Genomic DNA, 16,626 nt, shown 5'->3' with positions numbered 1-16,626 from the left:
TCCACCCAGTTCGAGCTTCCCAGCGGCTTTGTTTACCTACTTAAGCCTCAGCAATGGTGGGCGCCCCTCCCCCAGCCTCGCTGCTGCCTTGCTGGTAGATCGCAGACTGCTGTGCTAGCAATGAGGGAGGCTCCGTGGGTGTGGGACCCTCCCGGCCAGGTGTGGGATATGATCTCCTGGTGTGCCTGTTTGCTTAAAGCGCAGTATTGGGGTGGGAGTTACCCGATTTTCCAGGTGTTGTGTGTCTCAGTTCCCCTGGCTAGGAAAAGGGATTCCCTTCCCCCTTGCGCTTCCCAGGTGAGGCAATGCCTCGCCCTGCTTCAGCTCTCGCTGGTCGGGCTGCAGCAGCTGACCAGCACCGGTCATCCAGCACTCCCCAGTGAGATGAACCCAGTACCTCAGTTGAAAATGCAGAAATCACCGGTCTTCTGTGTCGCTCACGCTGGGAGTTGGCGACTGGAGCTGTTCCTATTCGGCCATCTTGCAAACAAATGGAAGAACATACCATGCTCATGGATAGGAAGAATCAATATCGTCAAAATGGCCATACTGCCCAAGGTAATTTATAGATTCAATGCCATCCCCATCAAGCTACCAATGAGTTTCTTCACAGAATTGGAAAAAACTGCTTTAAAGTTCATATGGAACGAAAAAAGAGCCCGCATCTCCAAGGCAATCCTAAGTCAAAAGAACAAAGCTGGAGGCATCACGCTACCTGACTTCAAACTATACTACAAGGCTACAGTAACCAAAACAGCTTGGTACTGGTACCAAAACAGAGATCTAGACCAATGGAACAGAACAGAGTCCTCAGAAATAATACCACACATCTACAGCCATCTGATCTTTGACAAACCTGAGAGAAACAAGAAATGGGCAAAGGATTCCCTATTTAATAAATGGTGCTGGGAAAATTGGCTAGTCATAAGTAGAAAGCTGAAACTGGATCCTTTCCTTACTCCTTATACGAAAATTAATTCAAGATGGATTAGAGACTTAAATGTTAGACCTAATACCATAAAAATCCTAGAGTAAAACCTAGGTAGTACCATTCAGGAGATAGGCATGGGCAAAGACTTCATGTCTAAAACACCAAAAGCAACAGCAGCAAAAGCCAAAATTGACAAATGGGATCTCATTAAACTAAAGAGCTTCTGCACAGCAAAAGAAACTACCATCAGAGTGAACAGGCAACCTACAGAATGGGAGAACATTTTTGCAATCTACTCATCTGACAAAGGGCTAATATCCAGAACCTACAAAGAACTCAAACAAATTTACAAGAAAAAAACAAACAACCCCATCAAAAAGTGGGCAAAGGATATGAACAGACATTTCTCAAAAGAAGACATTCATACAGCCAACAGACACATGAAAAAATGCTCAGCATCACTGGCCATCAGAGAAATGCAAATCAAAACCACAATGAGATACCATCTCACACCAGTTAGAATGGCGATCATTAAAAAGTCAGGAAACAACAGGTGCTGGAGAGGATGTGGAGAAATAGGAACACTTTTACACTGTTGGTGGGATTGTAAACTAGTTCAACCATTATGGAAAACAGTATGGCGATTCCTCAAGGATCTAGAACTAGATGTACCATATGACCCAGCCATCCCATTACTGGGTATATACCCAAAGGATTATAAATTATGCTGCTATAAAGACACATGCACACGTATGTTTATTGCGGCACTATTCACAATAGCAAAGACTTGGAATCAACCCAAGTGTCCATCAGTGACAGATTGGATTAAGAAAATATCGCACATGTACACCATAGAATACTATGCAGCCATAAAAGGGGATGAGTTTGTGTCCTTTGTAGGGACATGGATGCAGTTGGAAACCATCATTCTTAGCAAACTATCACAGGAACAGAAAACCAAACACCACATGTTCTCACTCATAGGTGGGAACTGAACAATGAGATGCCTTGGACTCAGGAAGGTGAATGTCACACACCGGGGCCTATCATGGGGAGCGGGGAGGGGAGAGGGGGGAGGGATTGCATTGGGAGTTATACCTGATGTAAATGACGAGTTGATGGGTGCAGCACACCAACAAGGCACAGGTATACATATGTAACAAACCTGCACATTATGCACATGTACCCTACAACTTAAAGTATAATAATAATAAATAAATTAAAAAAAAAAAAACTGGAGAGAAGCTTTCTAAGAAATTGCTTTGTGATGTGTGCATTTCACTCAGGGAGTTCTACCTCTTTTCTCATAACTCAGTGTTTGAACACTGTTCCTGTAAAACTGTAAAAGTGATATTTTGCAGTGCATTGAAGACTATGGCGAAAAGTGAAATGTCCTGAAATAATACCCAGAAAGAATCGTACCAAGAAACTGCTCTCTGACGAGTTCATTCATTTCAGATAGATAAAGCTTACACTACGTTGCCCAGCTTGGAAACTTGGTCTTTGAGGAGTATGTGAAGGGATATTAAATCTCACCTGGAGGCTTGTGGTGAGAAAGGAAATGTCTCCCAGTGAAAACTGGAGAGAACCTTTCAGAGAAACTGTTTTGTGATGTGTGTATTCATCTCGTAGAGTTAAATAATTCTTTGGATTGAAAAGTTTGAAATCACTGTTTCTGTGTAACCTGAGAAAGGGCATTTGGGAACGCTCTTAATAATTTCCTGAAAAGGAAATGCCCTCCTATTAAAACCAGAAGGAATCTTTCTGTGAAACTGCTCTAGGTCACGTGAAGTCCACTCACACAGTTAAGTTTCTGTTTTCATTGAGCAGTATTCTAACACTGTTTTAGGTTAGTCAGCTAGGGGATACTCAGGAGCACTTGGAGGCTTATGGTGAAAATGAAAATATCTTCAGATAGATACTGAAGAGAATATTTCCGAGGAGCTGCTTTGTGACATGTGCATTCCACTCACAGAGTCATACATTTCTTCTCATAGAGGATTGGGGAATCCCGTTTGGGGAAGAAGCTACCAGGGGACATTCGGGTGTATATGGATGGCTATGGTGAAAAAAGAAATATCCTCAGACAAAAACTGGAAAGAAGCTTTGTGTGAAACAGCTTTGTGATAGACATGTCTATTCATCTAACATAGATAAAACTTTCTTTATATTATGCAGTTTTGAAACTATGTCACGGACGGATTCGAGAAGGGACATTTGGGAGCCTTTCAGGCCTGTGGGGAAGAAGGAGATATCTTCAGATAAAAACTGGATAGAACCTTTCTTAGAAACTGCTTTATGATGTGTGCATTCCACTCAGGGAGATATACCTCTTTTCTCATAACTCAGTGTTTGAACACTGTTCCTGTAAAACTGAAAAAGTGATAATTTGCAGTGCATTGTAGACTGTGGCAAAAAGTGAAATATCCTGAAATAAATCCCTGAAAGAAGCATTCCATGAAACTGCTCTCCGATGTGTGCATTCATTTCAGGGAGTTAAAGCTTACACTATGTTGCCCAGATTGGAAACTCTGTCTTTGAGGAAACTGTGAAGGGACATTAAGTGGCGCACGGAGGCTTGTGGTGAGAAAGGAAACGTCTTCCTATGAAAACTGGGGAGAAGTTTTCTGAGCAGCTGCTTTGTGATGTGTGTATTCATCTCATACATTTAAATCATTCTTTGTATTGAGCAGTTTGAAATTACTGTTTCTGTGGGACCTGAGAAAGAACATTTGGGAACGCTCTTAAGAATATGCTGAAAAAGAAATAGCCTCTGATAAAAACAAGAAGGAAACTTTCTGTGAAACTGCTCTAGGTCACATGAAGCCCTTTCACATATTTAAGCTTCCGTTTTCATTGAGCAGTATTCTAACACTGTTTTGGGTTAGTCAGCTAAGGGACACTCGGGAGCTCTTTGAGGCTTACGGTGAAAATGGAGATATCTTCAGTTGGATACTGGAGAGATTTCCCAGGATCTGCTTTCTGACGTGTGCATTCCACTCACAGAGTTGTACTTTTCTTCTCATAGAATATTGGGGAATCCCGTTTGAAATAAGTGCTACCAGGGAACATTCAGGAGTATATGCACGGCTATGGAGAAAAAGGAAATCTCCTCAGACAAAAAATGGAAAGAAGCTTTCTGTGAAACTGCTTTGTGATATATATGTCTATTCATCTCACATAGAGAAAACATTTATTCCATTACACAGTTTTGAAACAGCATCATGGATGGATTCACGAAGGGTCATTCGGGAGCACATTCAAGCCTGTGGGAAATAGGAGATATCTTCAGATAAAAACTGGAGAGAAACTTTCTGAGAAACTGCTTTGTGATGTGTGCATTCCACTCAGGGAGTTATACCTCTTTTCTCATAAGGCAGGTTTGAACACTGTTCCTGTAAAACTGAAAAAGTGATATTTTGCAGTACATTGAAGACTACGAAGAAAAGTGAAATGTCCTGAAATTAAACCCAGAAAGAAGTATTCCAAGAAACTGCTCTCAGACGTGTTCTTTCATTTCAGGGAGGTAAAGCTTACACTACGTTGTCCAGTTTGGAAACTTTGTCTTTGAGACATATGTGAAGAGATATTTAGTGGCGCCTGGAGGCTTGTGCTGAGAAAGGAAACGTCTTCCGATGAAAACTGGACAGAAGCTTTCGGAGCAACTGCTTTGTAATGTGTGTATTCATCTCATAGAATTTAATCATTCTTTGGATTGAGCAGTTTGAAATCACTGTTTCTTTGGAACCTGAGAAAGGACATTTGGGAACTATCTTAAGAATATGTTGAAAAAGAAATACACTCCAATAAAAACCAGAAGGAAACTTTTTGTGAAACTGCTCTAGGTAACGTGAAGTCCACTCGCACAGTTAAACTTCTGTTTTCATTGAGCAGTATTCGAACACTGTTTTAGGTTAGTCAGCTAAGGGATACTCGGGAGCACTTTGAAGCTTATGGTGAAAATGGAAATATCTTCAGATAGATACTGGAGTGTAGATTTCCGAGGAGCTTCTTTGTGATGTTTACATTCCACTCACAGATCATACTTTTCTTCTCATGGAGGATTTCAGAATCCCATTTGGAGAAAAAACTACTAGGGGACATTCGGGAGTATGTGGTCGGCTATGGTGAAAAAGGAAATATCCTCAGAGAAAAACTGGAAAGAAACTTTCTTTTAAACTGCTTTGTGATAGATATGTCTATTCATCTCGCATAGATAAAACTTTCTTTCTATTATGCAGTTATGAAACTGCATCAGTGACGGATTCACGAAGGGACATTCGGGAGCACATTCAGACCTGTGGGGAAATAGGAGATATCATCCCATAAAAACTGGAGAGAAGCTTTCTGAGAAACTTCTTTGTGATGTGTGCGTTCCGCTTACGGAGTTTTACCTCTTTTCTCATAAGGCAGTGTTTGAACACTGTTCCTATAAAACTGAAAATGTGATATTTTGCAGTGCATTGAAGACTATGGTGAAGAGTGAACTATCCTCAAGTAAAACCCAGAAAGATGCGTTCCAAGAAACTGCTCTCTGATATGTGCTTTCACTTCACAAAATTAAAGCGTACTCTACATGGCCCAGTTTGCAAACTCTGTCTTCGAGGATATGCGAAGGGATATTAAGTGGTGCCCTAGAGGCCTGTTGTGAGCAAGGAAATGACTTCCCATGATAACTGGAGAGAAGCTTTCTGAGCAACTGCTTTCTGATGTGTGTATTCATCTCATAGAGTAAAACCATTCCTTGGATTGAGCAGTTTGAAATAACTGTTTCTGTGGTATCTCAGGAAGGACATTAGGGATCACTCTTTGGAATATGGAGAAAGAAATATCCTCAGATGAAAACCAGAAGGAAGCTTTCTGTGAAACTGCTATGTGTCATGAGAATTCCTCTCGCTCTGTTAAGCTTCCCATTTTATTGAAGAGTTTTCTAACTCTGTTTATCTTTAGCGTGCAAAGGGATATTCGGAAATGCTTTGAGTCTTACAGTGAGAAAGTAAATATGATTAAATAGAAATGGAGAGAAGCTTTCCGAGGAACTGCTTTGTGACATATGCATTCCACTCACAGTGTTATACCTCTCTTCCAATACAGCATCGGGTATACCCTTTTAGAGAAATACTTACCATGTGATATTCAGAAGCATGTTGATGCTTATGGTGAAAAGGGAAATAGCATCAGACAGAAACTGGAAAGAAGCTTTCTATGAAACTACTCTGTGACATGTGTATTCATCTCCCATAAATAAAGCTTTCTTTACATTACGCAGCTTGGAAACTCTCTCATGGACGGATCCTCGAAGGGACATTTGGAAGCACTTTCAGGACTATGGTGAAAAAGGAAATATCTTCAGATAAAAAATGAAAAGAAGCTTTCTGTGAATCTGCTTTTTGCTATGTTTATTCATCTTACATAGATAAAGCTTTCTTTACATTACGCAGCTTAGAAACTCGATCATGCATGGATCCGCGAAGAGATATTCAGGATCATATTGCAGCCTACGGTGAAAAAGGAAATATCATCAGATAAAACCTGGGGAGAAGCTTTCTGAGAAACTGCTTCGTGGTGTGTGCATTCCACTCAGGGATTTATACATTTTTTCTCATAAGGCACTGTTTAAGCACTGTTCTTGTAAAACTAAAAAAATGATATTCGGAGCACATTGAAGACTATGGTGAAAAGTGAAAATCTTCAAATAAAAGCCGGAAAGAAGCATTCCCAGAAACTGCTCTCTGACATGTCCATTCATTTCACAGAGTTAAAGCTTACTCTAATTTCCCAGTTTGGAAAGACTGTCTTTGAGGATTCTGTGAAGGGATATTAAGTGGCAACTGGAAGCGTGTGGTGAGCAAGGACATGTTTTCCGTTGAAAACTAGAGAGAAGATTTCTGAGCAACTTTTTTGTGATGTTTGAATTCACCACATAGAGTTAAATCATTCTTTGGATTCAGCAGTTTGAAATCACTGTTTCTGTGGAATCTGAGAAAGCACATTTGGAAACGCTATTTAGAATATCCTGAAAAAGAAATAACCTCAGATAGAAACCAGAAGGAAGCATTCTGTGAAACTGCTCTGTGTTGCGTGAATTCCGCTCACACAGTTAAGCTTCTCTTTTCAGTCAGCAGTATTCTAACACTGTTTTTGTTTAGTCTGCTAAGGGATATTCGGGAGGCTTTGAGGCTTACTGTGAAAAAGGAAATATGTTCAGACAGAAAGTGTAAAGAAGCTTTCCAAGGAGCTGTTTTGTGACGTGTGTATTCCAATCACAGAATTATACCTTTCTTCTCATAGAGGATTGTGGATTGCCTTTTGGAGAAAAAGCTACCAAGGGACATTCGGGAGTCTATGAATGGCTATTGTGAAAAAGGAACTATCTTCAGACAGAAACTGGAAAGAAGATTTCTGTTAAACTGCTTTGTGATAGATATGTTTATTCATCTCAAATAGATAAAAGTTTCCTTATATCATGCAGTTTGGAAACTCTGTCATGGATGGATTCACGAAGGGATTTTCGGTAGCACATTCAGGCCTACGGTGAAAAAGGAGGTATCTTCAGATAAAAACTGGACAGAAGTTTTCTGAGAAACTGCTTTGTGATGTGTGCATTCCACTCAGGCAGTTATACCTCTTTTCTCAAAAGGCAGTGTTTGAACACTGTTCCTGTAAAACCGAAAAAGTAATATTTCGAAGCACATGATAGACTATGGTGAAAAGTGAAATATCCTGAAATAAAACCCAGAAAGAAGCGTTCCACAAAACTGCTCTCAGACGTGTGCATTCATTTCAGAGTGTTAAAGCTTTCTCTATATTTCCCAGTTTGCAAAAGTCTGTCTTTGAGGATTCTGCATATTAAGTGGCAACCAGAGACCAGTGGCCAGCAAGGAAAGCTCTTCCACTGAAAACTGGAGAGAAGCTTTCTGAGCAACTGCTTTGTGATGTCTGTATGCATCTCATAGAGTTAAATCATTCTTTGGATTGAGCAGTTTGAAATCACTCTTTCTGTGGAACCTGAGAAAGGACATTTGGGAAAGCTCTTAAGAATATGCTGTAAAAGTACTACTATCCAATAAAAATCATATGGAAGCTTTCTGTGATACTGTTCTTGGTCACGCGAAGTCCACTCTCACAGTTAAACTTCTGTTTTCATTCAGGAGTATTCTAACACTCTTTTAGTTTAGTCAGCTAAAGGACACTCCTGAACGCTTTGAGGCTTATGGTGAAAACGGAAATATCTTCAGATAGAAACGGGAGAGATTTCCGAGGTGCTGCTTTCTGACGTGTGCATACCACTCAAAGTTATACTTTTCTTCTCATAGAGGACTGGGTAATCCCTATGGAGAAAAAGCTACCAGTGGACATTTGGGAGTATATGGACGGCTATGGTGGAAAAGGAAATATCCTCAGACAAAAACTGAAAATAAGCTTTCTGTGAAACTGCTTTGTGACAGATACGTTTATTCATCTCACATAGATAAACTTTCTTTCTATTACACAGTTTTGAAACGCCATCATGGATGGATTTGTGAAGGGACATTCGAGAGCATATTCAGACCAATGGTGAGAAAGGAAATATCTTCAAATAAAAACTGGATTTTAAACCATCAAAGATCAAAAGAGACAAGAAGGCCATTACATAATGGTAAAGGGATCAATTCCACAGGAAGAGCTAACTACCCTAAATATATATGCATCCAATACAGGAGCACCCAGATTCATAAAGTAAGCCCTTAGAGACCTACAAAGCGACTTAGACTTCCATCCAATAATAATGGGAGACTTCAACACCCCACTGTCAACATTAGACAGATCAACGAGACAGAAAGTTAACAAGGATATCCAGGAATTGAACTCATCTCTGTAGCAAGCAGACCTAATAGACATCTACAGAACTCTTCACCTCAGATCAACAGAATATACATTCTACTCAGCACCGCATCACACTTATTCCAAAACTGACCACATAATTGGAAGTAAAGCACTCCTCAGCAAATGTACAAGAACAGAAATTATAACAAACTGTCTCTCAGACCACAGTGCAATCAAACTAGAACTCAGGACTAAGAAACTCAATCAAAACTGCTCAACTACATGGAAACTGAATAACCTGCTCCTGAATGACTACTGTGTACATAACAAAATGAAGACAGAAATAAAGATGTTCTTTGAAACCAATGAGATCAAAGATACAACATACCAGAATCTCTGGGACACATTTAAAGCAGTGTGTAGAGGGAAACTTATAGCATTAAATGCCCACAAGAGAAAGCTGGAAAGATCTAAAATTGACACTCTAACATCACAATGAAAAGAACTAGAGAAGCAAGAGCAAACACATTCAAAAGCTAGCAGAAGGCAAGAAATAACTAAGATCAGAGCACAACTGAAAGAGATAGAGACACAAACAACCCTCCAAAAAATCAATGAATCCAGGAGTTGGGTTTTGAAAAGATCAACAAAATTGACAGACCACTAGCAAGACTAATAAAGAAGAAAAGAGAGAAGAATCAAATCGACGCAATAAAAAATGATAAAGGGGATATCACCACCGAACCCACAGAAATACAAACTACCATCAGAGAATACTATAAACACCTCTACGCAAATAAACTAGAAAATCTAGAAGAAATGGATAATTTCCTGGACACTTACACTCTTCCAAGACTAAACCAGGAAGAAGCTGAATCCCTGAATAGACCAATAGCAGGCTCTGAAATTGAGGCAATAATTAATAGCCGACCAATGAAAAAAAGGCCAGGACCAGATGGCTTCACAGCTGAATTCTACCAGAGGTTCAAAGAGGAGCTGGTACCATCCCTTCTGAAACTATTCCAATCAATAGAAAAAGAGGGAATCCTCCGTAACTCATTTTATGGGGCCAACATCATCCTGATACCAAAGCCTGGCAGAGACACAACAAAAAAAGAGAATTTTAGACCAATATCCCTGATGAACATCGATGCAAAAATCCTCAATAAAATACTGGCAAACCGGATCCAGCAGCACATCAAAAAGCTTATCCACCGTGATCAAGTGGGTTTCATCCCTGGGATGCAAGGCTGGTTCAACATATGCAAATGAATAAACGTCATCCAGCATATAAACAGAACCAAAGACAAAAACCACATGATTATCTCAATAGATGCAGAAAAGGCCTTTGACAAAATTCAACAGCCCTTCTGCTAAAAATGCTCAATAAATTCGGTATTGATGAACGTATCTCAAAATAATAAAAGCTATTTATGACAAATCCACAGCCAATATCATACTGAATGAGCCAAAACTGGAAAAATTCCCTTTGCAAACTGGGACAAGACAGGGATGCTCTCTCTCACCACACCTATTCAATATAGTGTTGGAAGTTCTGGCTAGGGCAATCAGGCAAGAGAAAGAAATCAAGGGTATTCAGTTAGGAAAAGAAGAAGTCAAATTGTCCCTGTTTGCAGATGACATGATTGTATATTTAGAAAACCCCATTGTCTCAGCCCAAAATCTCCTTAAGCTGATAAGCAACTTCAGCAAAGTCTCAGGATACAAAACTAATGTGCAAATATCACAAGCATTCTTATACACCAGTAACAGACAAACAGAGAGCCAAATCAAGAATGAACTTCCATTCACAATTGCTTCAAAGAGAATAAAATACCTAAGAATCCAACTTACAAGGGATGTAAAGGACCTCTTCAAGGAGAACTACAAACCACTGCTCAGTGAAATAAAAGAGGACACAAACAAATGGAAGAACATACCATGCTCATGGATACGAAGAACCAATATCGTGAAAATGGCCATACTGCCCAAGTTTATTTATAGATTCCATGCCATCCCCATCAAGCTACCAATGACTTTCTTCACAGAATTGGAAAAAACTGTTTTAAAGTTCATATGGAACCAAAAAAGAGCCTGCATTGCCAAGACAATCCTAAGTCAAAAGAACGAAGCTGGAGGCATCATGCTACCTGACTTCAAACTATACTACAAGGCTACATAACCGAAACAGCAAGGTACTGGTACCAAAACAGAGATGTAGACCAATGGAACAGAACAGAGTCCTCAGAAATAATACCACACATCTACAGCCATCTGATCTTTGATAAACCTGAGAAAAACAAGAAATGGTGAAAAGATTCCCTATTTAATAAATGGTACTGGGAAAATTGGCTAGCCATAAGTAGAAACCTGAAACTGGATCTTTTCCTTACACCTTACACGAAAATTAATTCAAGATGGATTAGAGACTTAAATGTTTCACCTAATACCATAAAAACCCTAGAAGAAAACCTATGTAGTACCATTCAGGAGATAGGCATGGGCAAAGACTTCATGTCTAAAACACCAAAAGCAACGGCAACAAAAGCCAAAATTCACAAATGGGATCTAATTAAACTGAAGAGCTTCTGCACAGCAAAAGAAACTACCATCAGAGTGAGCAGGCAACATACAGAAGGGGAGAAAATTTTTGCAATCTACTCATCTGACAAAGGGCTAATATCCAGAACCTACAAAGAACTGAAACAAATTGACAAGAAAAAAACAAACAACCCCATCAAAAAGTGGGCAAAGGCTATGAACAGACAGTTCTGAAAAGAAGACATTCATACAGCCAACAGACACATGAAAAAATGCTCATCATCACTGGCCATCAGAGAAATGCAAATCAAAACCACAATGAGATACCATCTCACACCAGTTAGAATGGCAATTATTAAAAAGTCAGAAACAACAGGTGCTGGAGAAGACGTGGAGAAATAGGAACACTTTTACACTGTTGGTGGGATTGTAAACTAGTTCAACCATTATGGAAAATAGTATGGCGATTCCTCAAGGATCTAGAACTAGAAGTACCATATGACCCAGCCATCCCATTACTGGGTATATACCCAAAGGATTATAAATCTTGCTGCTATAAAGACGTATGCACACGTATGTTTATTGCGGCACTATTCACAATAGCAAAGACTTGGAATCAACCCAAATGTCCATCAGTGACAGACTGGATTAAGAAAATGTGGCACATATACACCATGGAATACTATGCAGTGATAAAAAAGGATGAGTTTGTTTCCTTTGTAGGGACATGGATGCAGCTGGAAACCATCATTCTCAGAAAATTATCACAAGAACAGAAAACCAAACATCGCATGTTCTCATTCATAGGTGGGAACTGAACAATGAGATCACTTGGACTTAGGAAGGGGAACATCATACACCAGGGACTATCATGGGGAGGGGGGAGGGCGGAGAGATTGCATTGGGAGTTATACCTGATGTAAAAGACGAGTTGATGGGTGCTGACGAGTTTATGGGTGCAGCATGCCAACATGGCACCAGTATACATATGTTACAAACCTGCACGTTATGCACATGTACCCTAGAACTTAAAGTATAATAATTTTTAAAAAAAGAAAAAGAAAAGAAAAAAAAAGTGGAGAGAAGCTTTCTGAGAAACTGCTTTGTGATGTGTGCATTCCACTCATGGAGTTTTACCTCTTTTCTCATAAGGCAGTGTTTGAACGCAGTACCTGTAAAACCAAAAAAGTGATATTTCTTAGCACATTGAGAACTATGATGAAAAGTGAAATATCCTCAAAAAAAACCGAGAAAGAAGTGTTCCAAGAAACTGCTCTCTGATATGTGCATTCATTCACAGAGTTAAAGCTTACTCTACTTTGCTTAGTTTGGAAAGTCTGTCTGTGAGGAATCTGTGAAGGGATATTAAGTGGTGCCCAGAGGCTTCTGATGAGCTAGGAAGCGTCTTCTGATGAAAACTGGAGAAAGGCTTTCTGAGCAACTGCTTTGTGATGTGTGTATTCGTCTCATAGAGTTAAACCATTTTTTGGATTGAGCAGTTTGAAATCACTGTTTTTGTGGAATCTGAGGAAGGACATTTGGGAATGCTCTTTAGAGTATATAGAAAGAAATATCCTCAGGTAAAATCCAGAAGGAAGCATTTTGTGGAACTGCTCTGTGTCATCTTAATTCCTCTTGCTCAGTTAAGCCTGTCTTTTCATTGAGCAGTTTTCTAACCCTGTTTTTGTTAAGCATGTGAAGGGATATTTGGGAGTGCTTTTAGGCTTACAGTGAAAAAGAAATGTGTTCAGACCAAAACTGGAGAGCAGCTTTCCGAGGAATTGCTTTGTGACGTGTGCATTCCACTCACAGTGTTATACCTCTCTTCTCATACAGCACAGGGGAAAACCTTTTGGAGAAAAGGTAGCAAGTGATATTCGGGAGCATGTTGACCCCTATGGTGAAATGGGAAATAGCCTCAGACTAAAACTGGAAAGAATCTCTCTATGAAACTGCTCTGTGATTTGTGTATTCATCTCGCATATATAAAACTTCCTTTACTTTACCACAGCTTGGAAACTCTGTCATGGACAGGTCCCCAACGAGATATTCGGGAGCACATTCAGGACTATGTTGAAAAAGGAAATACCTTCAGATAAAAACTGGAAAGAAGTTTTCTGGGAATCTGCTTTTTGCTATGTTTATTCATCTCACATAGATAAAACTTTCTTTACATTACGCAGCTAGGAAATTCTGTCATGGATGGATCTGCAAAGGGATATTCGAGATCACATTTGGGACTTTGGTGAAAAAGGAAATATCGTCAGATAAAAAGTGGAGAAAACGTTTCTGAGAAACTGCTTCGAGATGTGTGCAATTCACTCCGGGAGTTATACCTTTATTCTCATAAGGCACTGTTTGAACACTGTTCCTGTAAAACTAAAAAAGTAATATTTGGAGCACATTGAAGACTACAGAGAAAAGTGAAATGTCATCCAATAAAACCCAGAAAGAAGCATTCCAAGAAACTGCTCTCTGACATGTCCATTCATTTCACAGAGTTAAAGCTTACTCTATATTTCCTAGTTTGGAAAGTCTGTCTTTGAGGATTCTGTGAAGGGATATTAAGTGGCAACTGGAGACCTATGGCAAGCAAGGAAATGTCTTCCATCGAAAATTGGAAAGAAGCTTTCTGAGAAACTCTTTTGTGATGTTTGTATTCATCTCATAGAGTTAAATCATTCTTTGGATTGAGCAGTTTGAATTCACTATTTCTGTGGAACCCGAGAAAGGACATTTGGGAACACTGTTTTGAATATCCTGAAAAAGAAATAACCTCAGATAGAAATCAGAAGGAAGCTTTCTGTGAAACTATACTATGTTGTGTGAATTCGGTTCACACAGTTAAGCTTCCCTTTTCATTGAGCAGTTTTCTAACACTGTTTTTGTTTAGTCTGTGACAGGATATTCGGGAGCACTTTGAGGCTTATGGTGTAAAAGGAAATACCTTCAGATAGAAACTGGCGAGAAGCTTTCTGAAGAGTGGCTTTGTGACATGTGCATTCCACTCACAGAATTATACCTTTCTTCTCATAGAGGATTGGGGAATCCCTTTTGGAGAAAAACCTACCAGGGGACATTCAGGAGTATATGAATGGCTATGGTGAAAAAGGAAATATCCTCAGACAAATACTGGAAGGAAGCTTTCTGTGAAACTGCTTTGTGATAGATACGTTTATTCATCTCATACAGATAAAACTTTCTTTCAATTACGCAGTTTTGAAACTCCATCATGGACGGAATCGTGAAAGGACATTCGGGAGCACATTCAGGCCTATGGTGAAAAAGGTAGTATATTCAGATAAAAACTGGATAGAAGCTTTCTGAGAAACTGCTTTGTGATGTGTGCATTCAACTCAGGGACTTTTATCTCTTTTCTCATAAAGCAGTGTTTGAACATGGTTCCTGTAAAACTGAAAACATAATATTTCAGAGCACATTGAAGACTATGGCCAAAAGTGAAATAGCCTCAAATAAAACCCAGAAGGAAGCATTCCAAGAAACTGCTCTCTGATATGTGCATTCATTTCACAGAGTTAAAGCTTACTCTTTGTTGCCCAGTTTGGAAACTCTGTCTTTGAGGAATCTGTGAAGGGATATTAAGTGGTGCCCAGAGGCTTATGATGAGCAAGGAAACGTCTTCCAATGAAAACTGGAGAGAAGCTTTCTGAGCAACTGCTTTGTGATGTGTGTACTGGTCTCATAGAGTTAAACTATTGTTTGGATTGAGCAGTTTGAAATCACTCTTTTTGTGCAATCTGAGGAAAGACATTTGGGAAGACTCCTTAGAATATGGAGAAAGAAATGTTCTCAGGTAAAATCCAGAAGGAAGCTTTCTGTGAAACTGCTCTGTGTCTTTTTAATTCCTCTCGCTCAGATTCACCTCTCTTTTCATTGAGCAGTTGTCTGACCCTGTTTATGTTTAGCATGTGAAGGGATATTCGGGAGTGCTTTGAGACTTATGGTGAAAAAGGAAATATGTTCAGACCGAAACTGGAGAGAAGCTTTCCGCGGAACGGCTTTGTTTCATGTGCATTCCACTCACAGTGTTATACTTCTCTTCTCATTCAGCATTGGGGAAACCCTTTGGAGGAAAAGGTACCAAGGCATATTTGGTAGCATATTGACGCATATGGAGAAAGGAGAAATAGCCTCAGAAAAAAACTGGAAAGAAGCTTTCTGTGAAACTGTTCTGTGCTGTGTGTATTCACCTCACATAGCAAAGCTTTCTTTACATTATGCTGTTTGGAAACTCTGTCATGGACAGATTTATGAAGGCAAATTCAGGAGCACATTCAGAACTATGGTGAAAGAAAAAATATCTTAAGATAAAAACTGGAAAGAAGATTTCTGTGGATCTGCTTTTTGCAATGTTTATTCATCTCTCATAGATAAAGTTTTCTTTACCTTACGCAGCTTGGAAACACTGTCATGGACTGATCGACGAAGGGACCTTCGGGAGCACATTCAGAACTATGGGGAAAATCAAAATATCTACAGACAAAATCCGGAGAGAAGCTTTCTGAGAAACTGCTTTGTGATGTGTGCATTCCACTCAGGGAGTTATACCTCTTTTCTCATAAGGCAGTGTTTGGACACTGTTCCTGTAAAACCGAAATTGTGGTATTTCGGAGCCCATTGAGGACTATGGCGAAAAGTGAAATATCCTCAAATAAAACCCAGAAAGAAGCCTTCCAAGAAACTGCTCTCTGATTTGAGTTTTCATATGACAGAGTTAAAACTTTCTCTACATTGCCCAATTTGGAAACTTTGAGGAATATGCGAAGGGATATTAAGTGGCACCCGGAGGCCTGTGGTGAGCAACATTTCTCCCGATGAAAACTGGAGAGAAGGTTTCTGAGCAACTGCTTTGTGATGTGTGTATTCATCTCATAGAGTTAAATCATTCTTTCGATTGAGCAGTTTGAAATCACTGTTTCTGTGGAACCTGAGAAAGGACATTTGGGAACGCTCTTTAGAATATACTGAAAAACAAATATCTTCAGATAAAACCCAGAAGCAAGCTTCCTGTGAAACTGCTCTGTGCCGTGTGAATTCCACTCGCCCAGTTAAGCTTCACTTTTCTTTTTTTTTTTTTTTTTTTTGAGACGGAGTCTTGCTCTGTCACCCAGGCTGGAGTGCAGTGGCACAATCTCGGCTCACTGCAAGCTCCGCCTCCCGGGTTCACGCCATTCTCCTGCCTCAGCCTCCCGAGTAGCTGGGACTACAGGCGCCCGTTATCACGCCCGGCTAGTTTTTTGTAGTTTTTAGTAGAGATGGGGTTTCACCATGTTAGCCAGGATGGTCTCGATCTCCTGACCTCATGATCCGCCCGTCTCGGCCTCCCA

This window comes from Macaca mulatta, chromosome 14 (assembly GCF_049350105.2).
Source record: "Macaca mulatta isolate MMU2019108-1 chromosome 14, T2T-MMU8v2.0, whole genome shotgun sequence".
Lineage (NCBI taxonomy): Eukaryota > Metazoa > Chordata > Mammalia > Primates > Cercopithecidae > Macaca > Macaca mulatta.
This window is presented reverse-complemented; position numbering follows the sequence as displayed.